This window comes from Ammospiza caudacuta, chromosome 8 (assembly GCF_027887145.1).
Source record: "Ammospiza caudacuta isolate bAmmCau1 chromosome 8, bAmmCau1.pri, whole genome shotgun sequence".
Lineage (NCBI taxonomy): Eukaryota > Metazoa > Chordata > Aves > Passeriformes > Passerellidae > Ammospiza > Ammospiza caudacuta.
Window position 1 is genome coordinate 27,785,895 of NC_080600.1, and position 13,831 is coordinate 27,799,725.

Consider the following 13,831-nt stretch of genomic DNA (forward strand, 5'->3'; position numbering starts at 1 on the left):
AAGAAAAAAAGTTTTGTCTTGGTTCAAATCAAGAGTGAAATTTTTAATTAGAAGACAATATGTGAGAAAAATTGATGCGGGCTGTAGAAGTGACTTACAACAACTTTTGTTTGTATGATTCAATATAAATTACAGCTATCAAGAAGAACAGGAAATAATAAAGTAATATAGCATGGGATTTTTTTGAATTGCATGCACAAGGATTCTGGACAAGATTGTCATTTGTAAAAAGTCAACAGTCAGAAAGTATTGGATCTAATAAGTGATAAGCATCTACCAAAGCATCATCCTTTAAAGAATGAGAAAAGACTGACTTGGGTTTGTTTCAGATAAGGCTGTAATGAAAATTTGACCCTAAGGCCAGAGCAACTCTGCTGCCTGTGGTAGGTACAGAGGATTTAACTTATTTTTAGCAGAGCAGTTTTTGCAGGCTGCTTGTTGCCTTTCTTGTAAGAACAGAGGTACCATGTGTGTTTGCTGCAGTTCTCTTACTTTGTGTATGAAAAAACAACATTGGTTGTTTTTGCAGTTCTGAATAGTTTGACAGTCTAGTGCTGTTTTGTTACTACTTTCATGAGTCAGCACCATTGGTAAATGAAGCAGTCTGAACTTCCTTTTTCTTTTTTTTAAACTTTTTTTTAAATTCTCCTTGTTCTTTTGATGAGCAAGGGGGAGACACCAGGAGGAAGAGTAAGCAGCCATAGGGGCAAGGATGCTGCTTTTTGGGGTAATGCCAGCCTAAGCTATTCCTTGAAATGCTATCTTGGTCTGTGGCTCCACAATTGCCTCTGTTGCACTTGGATCTTTTCAGCCAAACTGAGGGAAAGGTTGACTTGAAAGCTGAGCTTCTAGCAAGACCAGCAAAGCCATCTTTGTTCTTTATTTGGTACTGCACCAAAGCCATTTTATCAGACCAGTAGCTCTAACCACCCTTTTTGGCATCCCTGTACCACTCTTTTCACCCTCTGCACATCTTAGATATCTTAGAAAGCGCTGTTTCTACTTGACAATTTTATCAGGAGTTGAATTTCCATGTTAACACACCCAATCAGTAATGTTTGAAAGCTTTCAGCTTTCCATGCTGTTCTTAGTTGACCTGGTGCTACATTCAGGCCATCAAAGGTCAGTGCAGGCAAATAATTCCTAACGTGCAGCTAGACATCTATTGGGAAGCTCCACCAGAAATTACCTGCCCTTGGAAGTCTTGCTCTTATTTTTGTGGATGAATCTTCAGTTTTAATTAAAGGCCTACCTTTACATATTTGAGAATTTCATCCTACTGAAGGAATACCATTTTCCTTATTCGTAAGGAGAAGCAAACTACAATCTATAAAAGTAGGCTCATGTGCTGGATTTTCCTATGCAGATTTTAGCAAACTCTTGCTGTTTTATCAAGTCCCCAGATTTGCTGTGTTCACAGTATTGTAGTGAATTGCCTTAATGTATGAAAGAGCTCCTTCTCATCTGTGCGCCCTTGATCACTTGCATTTAGGAAAATATTTACATTTTTCATAACCTTGCATAAAGAGCATTACATTTACTAATTGGTTAGATTTTCTTACTACTGCTGCTACTTCTAATTTAAATGTGTCATACTCCTGTTTTCTAGGGCTTAAAATTCAAAATTCAAAATTCACCCATAGATTGTCTTGAATGTTCAGCAACTTTGTGCTTTAAACAGGGCTAAAATCAGCTTCTCTAGGCCATGGATGCCCAAACTGGCTTTCATTAAACACCAGAATGGTTTTGCTAGAAATAGCCTGGATCTGTTGAGACTGGTGGTGAGCAAATGCTAACAAACCCTGCTTGATCCGAGGTGAATGGGATTAAATAGTATTTGTACTATACTAAGCATTGTGCTCTGGAGTATCCTAGTCCCAGTTCCCTGAAATGATGCTGGAAAAGGGATTGCTTCATTAAGCATTCTGGTAATGAAGTAAGTGATTTTTGTCTTACTGTAAAATCTAAAATTCTCCTTAAGAAATGAAGCAATGCTCCTTTTTCACTCTTGTGCATAAAAATTGTCTATTGAGAGAGAGAAAAATGTGTCAAGGGGGCACAGCCACTGAGTACTGGGAAACATAAAGGATGTACTGAAGGGAAATGTGAGCAGAAAATGCTTCCCTCTAACTTCTAGGAAGCTAAACCAAGCTAAACCAATCCTAACCAAATAGGTTAGGATTTTGGAGTTATCTAAAGACAAAAATTATTACTTTCTTACCTTTTCCAGGATAAAATTGTCCAAATGTCAACATTTTCCTAGTATTCTTTGTAGCAGATATTTTCAAAATAGAAGCTCATAAAGGCTTGTGGAGGAAAAAAAAAATAGGTGGTAATGTCTTAACCCATAGTGTTCAAACAGCCTGTAATTTAATTCAGGATTTGAATATATGAGATACACAGATATAAAATAATGTATGTAGAACTCCTTTATGTGTATATACTTGAACACACACAATTCCAGGGGCAAAAGGGTAACAAATGAGAGAAACTGTGTGTTTTTCTTGCTGTTTGTCAAGCTGTGTTTTCTGCTGCTAGTGTTTCCTTATCAACTGGGAATGTCTTGATTTGTCTGTACCATCTTAGCAGCATTTTCTGTAGTAAAGCAGCGGCAGGAAAGGTGGTGTTAGGTATCTGTCTGAACCATTCACTGGCCCGGTGAGCTGTTCTTGTTTCCATCTTTCCCAAGAGTTAAACATAGCTGCTTTTGTCATACTAAACTGATTGTAATTTGTCCTGTTCATGGGTGTAAATCTCTATGTGCTACATAGAATAAAGTTGTACAAATTGTTCTAAGCATGACAGACCACTACTTTTTTCCTGAAGAGCAAGGCTATCCTGTGTGTGACTGTATTACATCATAAACCTGGAGAAAATGGACTTTTAATGTCAGCTATGCAGGATATGTTGTAGTGAACATTTGGCCAAAAATACTGGATGTGGTGGGCTTTAGTATGGCTCTCTAATGGTGCAGGATCATCTCTGAGAAATGTCAAAAGTAGCATGTTGTCCTCGGTGCTGCCTGCACACACCTTTATCTCGGAGCTCTTACTTTAAATCACTTTTGCTGGGTATAAGGCAAACTTACAGCACTGCAGTGTTCATAGCCTTCCATGAGAGCTTCTGTCCTGGAGGTGTCATTGTGTGTGTTACTGCACTGAAACAGTTGAACTAATGAAAGTCTTTGGTAAATCTGCTGCTGTCACACCCTGGCTGCAGGCGCTGCAGCCAGGCCACGCTCCCCTCCCAGTGAGAAATGAGGCAGGAGGCAGACGTTTTAGAGGCAATGAAGTTAAACTCCAGTTCTTTTCTAACGAGATTTGAGCTTCTGTGTTTCATTCTAGGGAACCCTGTAGAGTGTTGGGAGTCGTTTAGAAGACTTTGGGAATGTCATTTGTAGTCTCATACATGCTACATGCTGTCTCATTACAATCCAAAGAAAATTGGTTTGCGTGTTGTAGCATGCAGACCAAGCAGAGTTTGTTCCCTGGTGCTCTGTGGAAAAGCCCTAGGTAGAGAAGTTTTGCCAACGTTATACACTGCTGTCTTCTGGTCTGTCAGTTCTGTGCAATGTTGAAATATATAAAACTTGTGGACAGATTTTCAGCTTGTGCAGATGAATGCAGAACCACCAGATGAGAGCGAAACCAGGCCGATATGTGCAAGTGCTGAAAAGTGACATCTCCTTACATAATGAGTCTGATGGTTTAAAAAGTTTCTACTGATCTTGCTCATGCTTTAAAACTGTATTGCAATTTTAATAACACCTGGATGCTTCTGTACAGTTTGGTAGTTTTGCCTGCTTCTATTCAGTTTGGTGGCTTTGCTCATGGAGGAGAATCACATTTATGGGGGTGTGGTCACTCTCCCATAGCAAATTACAAGTTCAGTGCTAGACTATATTTATAAAAATAATAATAAATATATAAATAACAAATATTATATATATATATATATATATATATATATATATATATATATATATATATATAATGTGTGTATGCATACACCACTTGCAGCAACACAGTCTCATTCATGGACTCCATGACTGTCAAAATGCCATGACAAATTAGCACAAACTCCTAGCTGAAGTTCAGTTGACAGTTCATCCTTTGCTGAAATAATTGTAAAAGTGTCTTATGCTTCCCTTTTTTCTTGATTGTAAAAGGCAGTAGGGTATGAAGCCTGATGAATTTAACACTGTTAGTATGTCTTGAATTTGGTATGTACTTTCCTAGTTATACCTGAGGCTTGCTTTAATCCTTTACCAGCAATGTTGTACATGTCCTGTTTCAGTGTGTTGATTATAATGACTTGTATCTGCTGCATTTTATCATATTGCAGAATATAAAAACCATAAGGACACATCTTGAAATTTCAGAATTGAGAAGCAAACAGATGAATGGAACTTTCAATCCAGCACAGGTCATGCTGACCTCAATTCTATGGCAAATACTCTGAAAGACTATGGAAATAATTGCAGTGGAGTAACTAGGAAGGACAGTGGTGCTCTGAGTCTGCTTTCCTTTTCTTCAGCTCATGGAGGAATCATTTATTCCCGTGGAAAGTGGTGCAAGATGCTATTCTCTCTGATGTTGGTTCAAATGTTACTTGACACAGGCCCATAACAAGCTGCTGAGCAGCAGACTTGGGCCTTCTTGGTATCAAAGTTACAGTAACCTTTGTGTTGCACTCAGGCAGTGTTCTATACCAGCTTGTTCTTTCCTGACTACGTTAGTTAGGCCTGGACACAGGAAAGGAAAAAGCATTTGCAAAGTGAGTAGGAAGGATAAAATATCTAAAGTGATCTGTACTTGGAAGTATGAATTGTGCAGCCCAAAGAGCCTTTTCATGGGGGCATCAAGATTCAGTCTTGATGATGAAGTCATATAAAAGTGGCTTTTTCTACCCTTTTTTTGTCTGATGTGCCACCTTTCCAACAGCTAGAGATGCTGGCTGTGGTGAAGAGGGTGTGGTCTCTCAGGGAGATGAGGGTTTGGGAATGCAGGAGAAAGGACCAGAGCCAGCTGCCTCATCTGTTCCATCGATGTTGTCAAAGGAAGCAGCAGGAATAGACTGGGCTACCTATTAAATACTTGTGTAATGGCCTTACCAGGAGGCACATACATTCTCTTCTTTGGACAAGAACAGAGGGATTCACAGTAACAGTGCTGCTGCTAGGCTGGGTGCAGTATGTTGCCCATAAGGAATCAGCAATCATAGACAAAGGGATTTTGATAGGAATTGACTCCCTCATGCACGGTCGGGCACAAGTTCTTTAATTTATTTAACTTGAATAAACAGAAAATGACATAGTGGATCCCATGTGAGCCAAAAGAGCCATCTGTGGTCTAACCCTGTGACAAACAGTATAGCAATAATTCCAATGCCACCAACAATGTGGAGTTTGCCAGAAAAGCAGATGCTTCTTTTGACATGCATCTTCAATATGGTGCCATTCCTATCCTATAATTGCTGTCTATGGAGGGAGGGTGGATAGGATAGCCAGATGAGCAGAATGGTGACATTGCCGTTTTTGAGGGAAAAGCCGACAGTTTGGAAAATAATAAAAAAGGACAAAGAAGTATAAAAATCATTTTAAAGAAGCTGCAAAACTCTCCTCTGTGCATCATGAAATCTGTGACACTTTTTAAGTAAGAGACAATACTTGCATGGATTTATCAGAAATCTAAAGGCTAATACAATATGAAAGAAGAATAAATAATACTTCAGAAACTTCTGTGCAGAGTTTTAAACTTTTTTTTTAAAAAAAGCTTTTCTTCCTCTATTGTTTTAAAGAACTAAAGAATGGCCAAACATTCTTAACATACTTTTTTGTTTGTTTTATTGCTGTACTGTCAGCTTTTGTAGTACAGATATTCAGGCAATTCTTGAATAAGCCAAAATATCTGTATATATACTCTGCTACTTTACAGATTTAGCAGGATTAACCTCCAAAATACAGCGATAGATAGCATCCCTAATAGTTAAGAGATGGGATATTTACTGCCTAATGAAATTAAAAAATGTAGCTACCTACAACCATAAAAAGGATCCATTTTAAACATCACAAACAGAAGCTCTTGAAAGCAGCACATTTTTGATCACATTGAAAATTGTCCATGGCCCTGTTTGTTGACACTGGAAGTAAAAGTTCACAACGGATAATGACAGAGAAATTGAACAGCAGTAGAACTGGAGATTAGCATTCTTCTAATGAGAGTTTGTCCTCTGAACACAAGTAGCTGCCTTATGTGGTGCAGAAGTCTCACTGCCAGAGCTTAGTTTTGTGGGATTTACTTAGAGAAATGGTTACCTGCTCTCTTGTATTTTCCTACAAGGGAGCCAAAAATGTCCAGGATAAAGCCATGTCTCTCATTTTCCATACATTTAAGTCCCACTTCTTCCATTACACTGTAAGTACAGTCAGAGAATAATATTATTTAATTTCAGATCTTAGTGCGCTGACATCTGAAGAGATTTTAAATGGAGGTAATGAGTAGGAGTTTCCTGTTTAATAAATGCTAAAGCAGAGTCCTATTTACAATGCAAAGGGACCACTATGAACCTCTTAATGCTTATGAAGAGCTTATTGAATAATTTTTTACTTTAATTCCATGAGTACTGTCCTCTGAGCTGCCATTGAAGTGCTTGTGATTTGCAGGCTATGATGTGACCATCTGTGATCTAGGCTAAACTATTTCTAAGTTAATTGCTGTTTCAGGTGAAGCATTTCTCCAATGAAGGGTATCTTGAATGTTTCCTGTTGTGGAGAATGTTGTAAGATTTTATACCCTGCTATTAACATGTACCAAGAGATGTGTAATGCAAGGGAGGAATATTGTATTATTTGGATTGAGTGTCATGTATTTGTATTGCTACCTTTCAGGTGCTTCAGGTGCATCAGTATGCAAGTTACACCTCTCTGAAAATGGATGTGTTTTCTTTTAATTGTCATTTGAATCCCCAGGCTGGAACAAAAACTTCAACATAGTCTAGATATTCAATACTCGGTGCTTTCTGGATCCTGAGCAAAAGCCTTAGCTGGTTTCACTGAAGAAAATAGGCCTGTGTATGTACTAGAATCAAGAAGGAGGTTGGCAGTGAATTCTTTTGTGTCTACTGCTCAGTGAAGGGCTAGCCACAAAAACATAGACATGCTTTTTTGTCTGTCTGGTAGATCATAGTACCATGCTCTCTTTCTTTGGGTACTTCAGCATCTTGACTTTCTTTTCAGATTCTTTAAATGCAGCCTAGCTGTTGGATTGCAGCTTGTTCATATTTCAGAAACTGAAGTCTTTTGCTTTATATGTGTCTATAATTCTGTCATGAATTAGGGCACAGTACCAAGGTATTGTTTCAGGGGATTGTCCAGGAAATCCAGGTATAAAACTGAGAGGGAAGACAGATGCTGTGATTCAGGATGAGCAGGTGGAAGGGGAAAGGGAGGGTTCATGACATCTGGAAAGGAACAGGATTTGGCCCAGTTCAGCACTCCCCTTGGTCTCCTTTGGGATAGCTGCAGTGTGGCTAGGTTTGTGTATTCTGCACTTTTTATTTGTCTCTGAACTAGGGGAATCAGTTTGTGGAGCACCAAAAAAATCCCTGTCAAGGGATAGAGTCAATGGAGTAAGTGAGTTCCTGGGAACTTTGAAGTTTTTTCATTTATCTCTGAGACTCTAAAAGAGCTCCCTGAACCAGAAGGAGTTTCTTGTGCTCATTGCTTGCTTTATTGTTACCATCTTGCCTGCCAACTCCAAGTAAAAAAGCTTTTTTCTTGAGTAATAACAATAAAAAATTCTCAACACCCTTTTCTTGGAGAAAAAAAAAAATCTGTTCAAAGCATCAGTGTGAGTTTTGTCATAAACTTCAGTGTGGCCAGGATTATGCTCATACTTCCTCAAGTGTCTCCCTAGAAAAGATATAGATAGATTTTTGAGCTTGCTTTCATTGCTAGCAGAAGATTGCTGTTGCATTAAACTTTAAATGTGTAATTTAAATAGTACTGGTTCCATTTCCTGTCAAAATATGAAAATGTGACATTTTATAAGAAGCTGGAATGATTTACTTCAATACTTTCTGGTTTCAGTAATTGTTGCTTTCTGGTGAGAACAGGTTCAGTCCTGCTATGTTGCCATAAAATCTGAGGAAAGGAAGCAAAACAGCTCAGTGGGGAATGAGCTTGGGTTGTAATCAGGTGAGTCTGGAAGTGAAATTGTTAGGAGGATCTGAGTCATGACTGGGGGTTTGTGCTAGACTTTGTCTTGTTTCATTGCTGGTAGAGCCACTCTTCATGAAGGCATTTTAAAAAGGAAGCTGTGAGAAGTACCTACTCATTCAGGCTTTTCTGTAATTCGAGGAAGGGCTTCTTCAGATGGCTCAAAAAAATGTATTAATTGCTTCTCTGGATTTTTGCCAGGAACATTTTTCTTACTGGCAAATTGGTTCAAATTAGTTAAAGTACAACAAAGAGGAAAGAGAGTATTAACTAAAAACATATCAGAGTGAAAATAACTTTTTCTGTATTATTTTCATAGATGCATGATGATATCCACCTACGGTTTTGTTTCCTTTTAGTATGAAAAAGACTTATCTGTATTTAGAAAAATGGTTTTCATAGGACTTGGCTGTAAAATACAGGCAAGAAAAAAGGTATAACCCTGTATTTTTTTATCTTGTAAAGCTCCTGTTAAAACTTATCTATTAAGGCAAGGGGGCTTCCCTGTTCAGTATGATATGTTTTTTCATTGATTACTTAATTTTCCTTCTCTTTATTGCAGTACATCATTGCTGTAATCCCAGCTGTAGTATTCTGGGCATAGTAGTTTCATATCAAGATATGGAACATTTAGAGCAGGGTTTTTGGTAGAAACACAGGGCTGGATCTCCATGTGCTCCTGGCTTGCCTGTGATTTGTAACAGGCAGGGCCTGTGCCCAATGCCAGCATCCACCCTCAGGGTCCCACATCTTCTCTGTAGTTGTTTCTGCTCCGTGTGGCTGAACCACTAACACCTTAAGAAAGATGGAATAGCCTTGCATCCTCAGTATGCAAATAACTCTGGCCGCAAAACACAATATCCATAGTTTCTGCCTTGTGCAGTTCACCAGCCCTTTCTGGAATAGTCCTGTTGATTCTTACAGTGTCAATATGAGATCATGTATTTCACCCATGCAAGGAGAAGTTATGGTCAGTGGTTTAAAGGAGAAAAAGGGAGCAGCTATCAGGGTTTTCCTGCCTGAGGAGATTTTTAGCAGAAGTCTGGAGCTTCTGAGATACTCTTTATACTGGTGTCATGCTGAAAATGCTTCGATTTGGTTGTTGAACCTTTCTGTGACAAGTGCTTACAGACTAAAGAAGAGCAATTGGAGAAGCTACCCTAAGGCAGGAGATATGAGTAAAGCAGCAGCAAAGCTTTCAGTTTCTGCTGGTTGACTCATGTCCACTGAGAATTGAACTTGGAGAGGTCTCCAGAAATTCAGTTTTGCTTGCTGTAATGTTTCAGACATGATGAGGAAAAACATGAGGCAGAATAGTGCAGGACACTCAAAATGGCATCTCCGCTGCAGCTGTCGCTTTGCCAGCTTAGAATAAGTGATCAAGGTTTAATGTTACCTTATTTAAAGAAAGATAATAAAGCAACTGTCTTCATCCATGAACACTCATTTCTGTTAAACACTTTGAGGAGTTCTTTCTTCTAGGGACATGATTTAATTCCAAATGAGTTCCTATTTCCTAAGCTGTACACAAAGTGTTGCAGTGTCTTGCTTCACTAGGTATGGCATCTTCTATTCTACTGAGCCCGTGCTTTCACTGTGCATGTAAAGCTCTCTCTAACCTAAAGTGTTAGGTAGATTAATAAATAAACAACCAAGGCCCAATTTAACAAAAATTAAATCCAGATTTAATACTTTTCCTCACTGTTGCACACATCCACAGAGAATGCATGATAATTTTTATATCAGTGCCGGTTACTGAAGGTGCTGCTTTCAAAATTAGGGAGGTTAGGCAAAGTCAGGCTGGGTAAGCAGGTGCTTGTAGCTTAATCACTGAGCAAGGCTAGGGAAACACTGTTGATGAGATTTTGATGCTATGAGATGACCCAAGTAGCAATTCTGGCTAAATCTGATAGTTAATGTAGTCTGCAATTTATGGTTTGAATTTAGAGTAGATGTGTGAGAACATTGTTGTTAAAAGTCATGGTACTTTTCCCATTAGGAACTTTGGCTGAGTGATTAAACTCATAATTAAATACTAGCATGTTATATAACTTTATATGCATATTTTATTGCACAAAAAGACTTAAATAGAGTGCTGCTGTAGTGATCATACTCTGTTTTGGGACAATGGCTTGCAGTCATTGTCCAAGTTATCTTCTGCTCATTGAAGTTCTGTTGTAATTCTGTAGTCTGAAGGCAGCAGGGATCAGTATCTCCCAACCCCCAGGCCAAAGGAGTTTCTTGGGGTTACTCCATTTTGGTTTGTTGTCTTTAATTTTTTTTTTTTTTTTTTTTTGTTATCGTTATCTGTTGACAGCAAAGAGATTCTTCTGTTCTTAGGGAGACAAAATCCTGCTCTGACTTATTTGCAGTCCTTAAGCATAGAATGGTTTATAAGAAAGACAGGAATGGCTCATGTAAGATGAGTATATTCTCCAGCTGGTTTTCAGTACTTGCAGATATTCCCATTTGGGGTTTATATTGAGAATGAAACACAGGCAAACAATTCTCCTTGTTTTAAGGCACTTCATGGGGACTGTTCAGTCACTGAGCTTTTAGTTTTCCTAATAAGTACCTGTGGTTTTCCCATTGCTGTGGAGGGGCTGTGGAGGGAAGGTCTCTCAGAGAGCAGGCTCCTCACAGCTGACTCCAGAATGGGCTGGGGAGATCATGTAGCAGATGGGCTGATTATTCTGTCACTGGCCTTTTTTGCTTAGATGTTTGTTGAAGATGACAGGAAGGAAACCGCTGTGTAAAAAGAACGATCACTAATTACCTCTTGGAGTGAAAACTGAGGAGGAAATGGCAAACCAGTGTGACAGTGGTATTTCTTGTGAACAGGAATATTGCCGCAAGAAATAACATTCTGTTGCCTACATTTATTCCTCCTATCCTTGACTTCTATATTTTAATTTAAGATGCAATGATTATGAAGAAAAATTGATAAATGTATTTTTGTAGATGTTGCAATATTGCAGATTATTGTGAGGTCCATATAGTAAAAACTTAACAGCTTTTGATATGAATTTTTAGCAGAAACTACAGTTTGTAACCCAAAACTTCTCAAGTTTTATTTCAGGTTTTAGACTGAGCACTCAGTTAAGGTTTGTGAAAGCTGTTTCTAAACAAACAACCCCAAACTTTGGCCAGGTCTCCACTGCAGAATGTCTTGCCAGCAAAGCACTGTGTATCAGCCAGGGGTGTGGAAAAAAGTCATACATCCCCGCTGACATCAATATGTTGGCGAAAGCCCAGGTGTGGATGCAGCTGTGCAGGCAGAAGAGAGCTTTTATCGGCTTGGCTGATGTTTTTGGGGAGGTGATGCAACTCGGCCAGCAGACAAACTCTGCTCTGGCCCGCGCTGGCAGCGTAGGAGGCTCCGCCAGCGCGGTCACGGCACCGCGGCCACGCTGCCAGCCAACACTTTGCAGCAAGAGAACTGGGAAAAAAGGCCCCTTTGAACAACAGAGGGACCTCTATAATTTAGTTTTTATAAGTAGTCGTCGATGAAGAACAGAGCGGAAAAAGTGATTCGGATTTTAAAATTAAAGTTTTAATGTAAAAAATGTGTTTTAGTTGTATGGCTTAAGATGTCACTGTCCCTTTAATGGCTGGCTGTCGTTGGGTTGCAGGCTTTGAGAGCTGCAGGACACTGAGCACATGGGTTTTGTAAAGCCTTTAAGGCTTGTGAAGGTATGAGTCTCTCTGGAAGCACTGGAAAACCTTCTGTCTGTAAACTTAGGAAGACAACTATAGTCCCATTTACATTCCCATCGTGTTTGAATGTGACCACTGACACTAGAACTTCTTCATGTTTAAATAGAAGTTTAAATTTCTCAGAATGGAGTGTTTATGTTTTACAGACAGACAGAATTAGGATTCCTGCTCTCTCTACACACAGACACACATTTTCCTCTCTTGCCTTTGGCCAGCTGGTGACAAGATTTTACAAAACTCCAGTTCTTCATAACATAGAAAAATAAAGATTTTAAGGGAAAAACACTGTAAGAAATAAAAGCAAAACCAAACCAAAGATACTGAAAAACTTAATAGAGGCTCTTAGCCTTTCATTGTAATTTAGAAATAAACCAGTTTAGATGAAGACAGGTATGTGTATATTGAGATTTCTGGCAGCTGTACATGCACATTTTGAAACCGTAAACAGAGCAGTTTTACATTTGATCACTGTTTGCATTTTGAGAACTTCACTGAAGGCTTTTTGAAGAGAATTTCACTGTGCCAGACTAAGTTTGTTCTGTTGTGAAAATGTTTTGAAACTAGTTGCTCTGTCATTCTGCATTGCTTGTAACCCTAAAAATAATTGCCTGGCGTTACTGGAAGAAGAGTGGTCTGACAGACTGACTTGTGCTACTATTGTTAAAATCCGTCAGTGTTTCCATTGCAAACTTGGAAGGGAGCATTTAATCTTTTTCCCTGGAAGAAATTCTAGATCAGTTCTTCAATTCCAAATATAAATATTTTGGAAGAGATTTGATGTTTCTAAAAATCTTTATTAAAAACAACAACAAAAATTTCTAACCCTATGGCAATGAAATATTGATACTTAGTTATGAAATGCTAAATGATCAGGAATGTATTTTGTTCTTTTTTGTAATTTTCAGTTCAATTAATTTGGGCAGCAACAATGTTACTGCTTATCAATGTTGATTTTATAGCAAGTTTTGCAGTTGGCTGTTCCAGGCCATTATAGCTGCATAATAAACTTTGCAACATGCCAAATTGGAAGATTTCAAAACCTTCCTAGGAAAGCACAAAAAAGAAACACATAATTACCATAAAGTATCTGATATAAAACATGCCTTTGTACTTTTCTCCCACTCACACTTCCATTCCAATTTCTTGAGGTTATCTCCAAAGTAGTTTCACTTTTCTTGCGTGTAGTTTCATGAATGCTCTAAACAGAGGTAAACTCTAATCCTTTCCTCTCTGCCTTCACATTCCTGCTCCCTGCCTTGTGACAGCCAAAGCTTTTGCGCAGTGCAAAGCCCACATGTGGTGTACCAGATCAGGGAAGATAATTTTTGGGTTCAGTTTGTGGCCATACAACTGTTTGTACTAATCCAAGGAAGAGGGTGGCACTAGGGTGGGAACAAGTGAGTCTACATTGGCATCTCACTTTATATTCCAATTTATTTTTTCCCCCTCCTGTGCCTTTCCTCTGTATTCAGGGGCAGTTCTTTGCTATGAGTGTGGTGGAATCTCAGGCTTTTGCAGGAAAGGAGCCACATGCAGCCACTTTGTCAGTGAAAACCATGGAGTCACAAGATGTTTACAGGCAACTTCAGTTCTCTAGTATATTTTTTTTAAAGTATTCCTCTCTTACAACACAGGTTCATAGTACTTTTTGTACAGTGCCCTGCTGTACTTCTCTTAATGCAAATGATTTCTCTACTGTAGATTTCCTCTAGGATGTTTTTATGTTCCATTGGGGTCTGATTGCAAGAGCAATAGGGTTTGATACCTTGAGGAATAGGTAGAAGTGCTTCTGTGCTTTTCTCCTTTTGAAACTTGATTTTTTTTGCCGTTATATAGAGCCTTTTTCTTGATAATTGTGAAGTAATCCACAAATATGGAGACAGACAGCAGTATGAA

General features: G+C 38.7%; 1 protein-coding gene across 8 annotated transcripts in view; it reads left to right on the forward strand.

Moving 5' to 3' along the window:
* RBMS1 (RNA binding motif single stranded interacting protein 1) overlaps window positions 1–13,831 on the forward strand; it is a 142,783-nt gene that overhangs the window by 62,923 nt on the left and 66,029 nt on the right. The gene's annotated exons all lie outside the window — the stretch shown is intronic.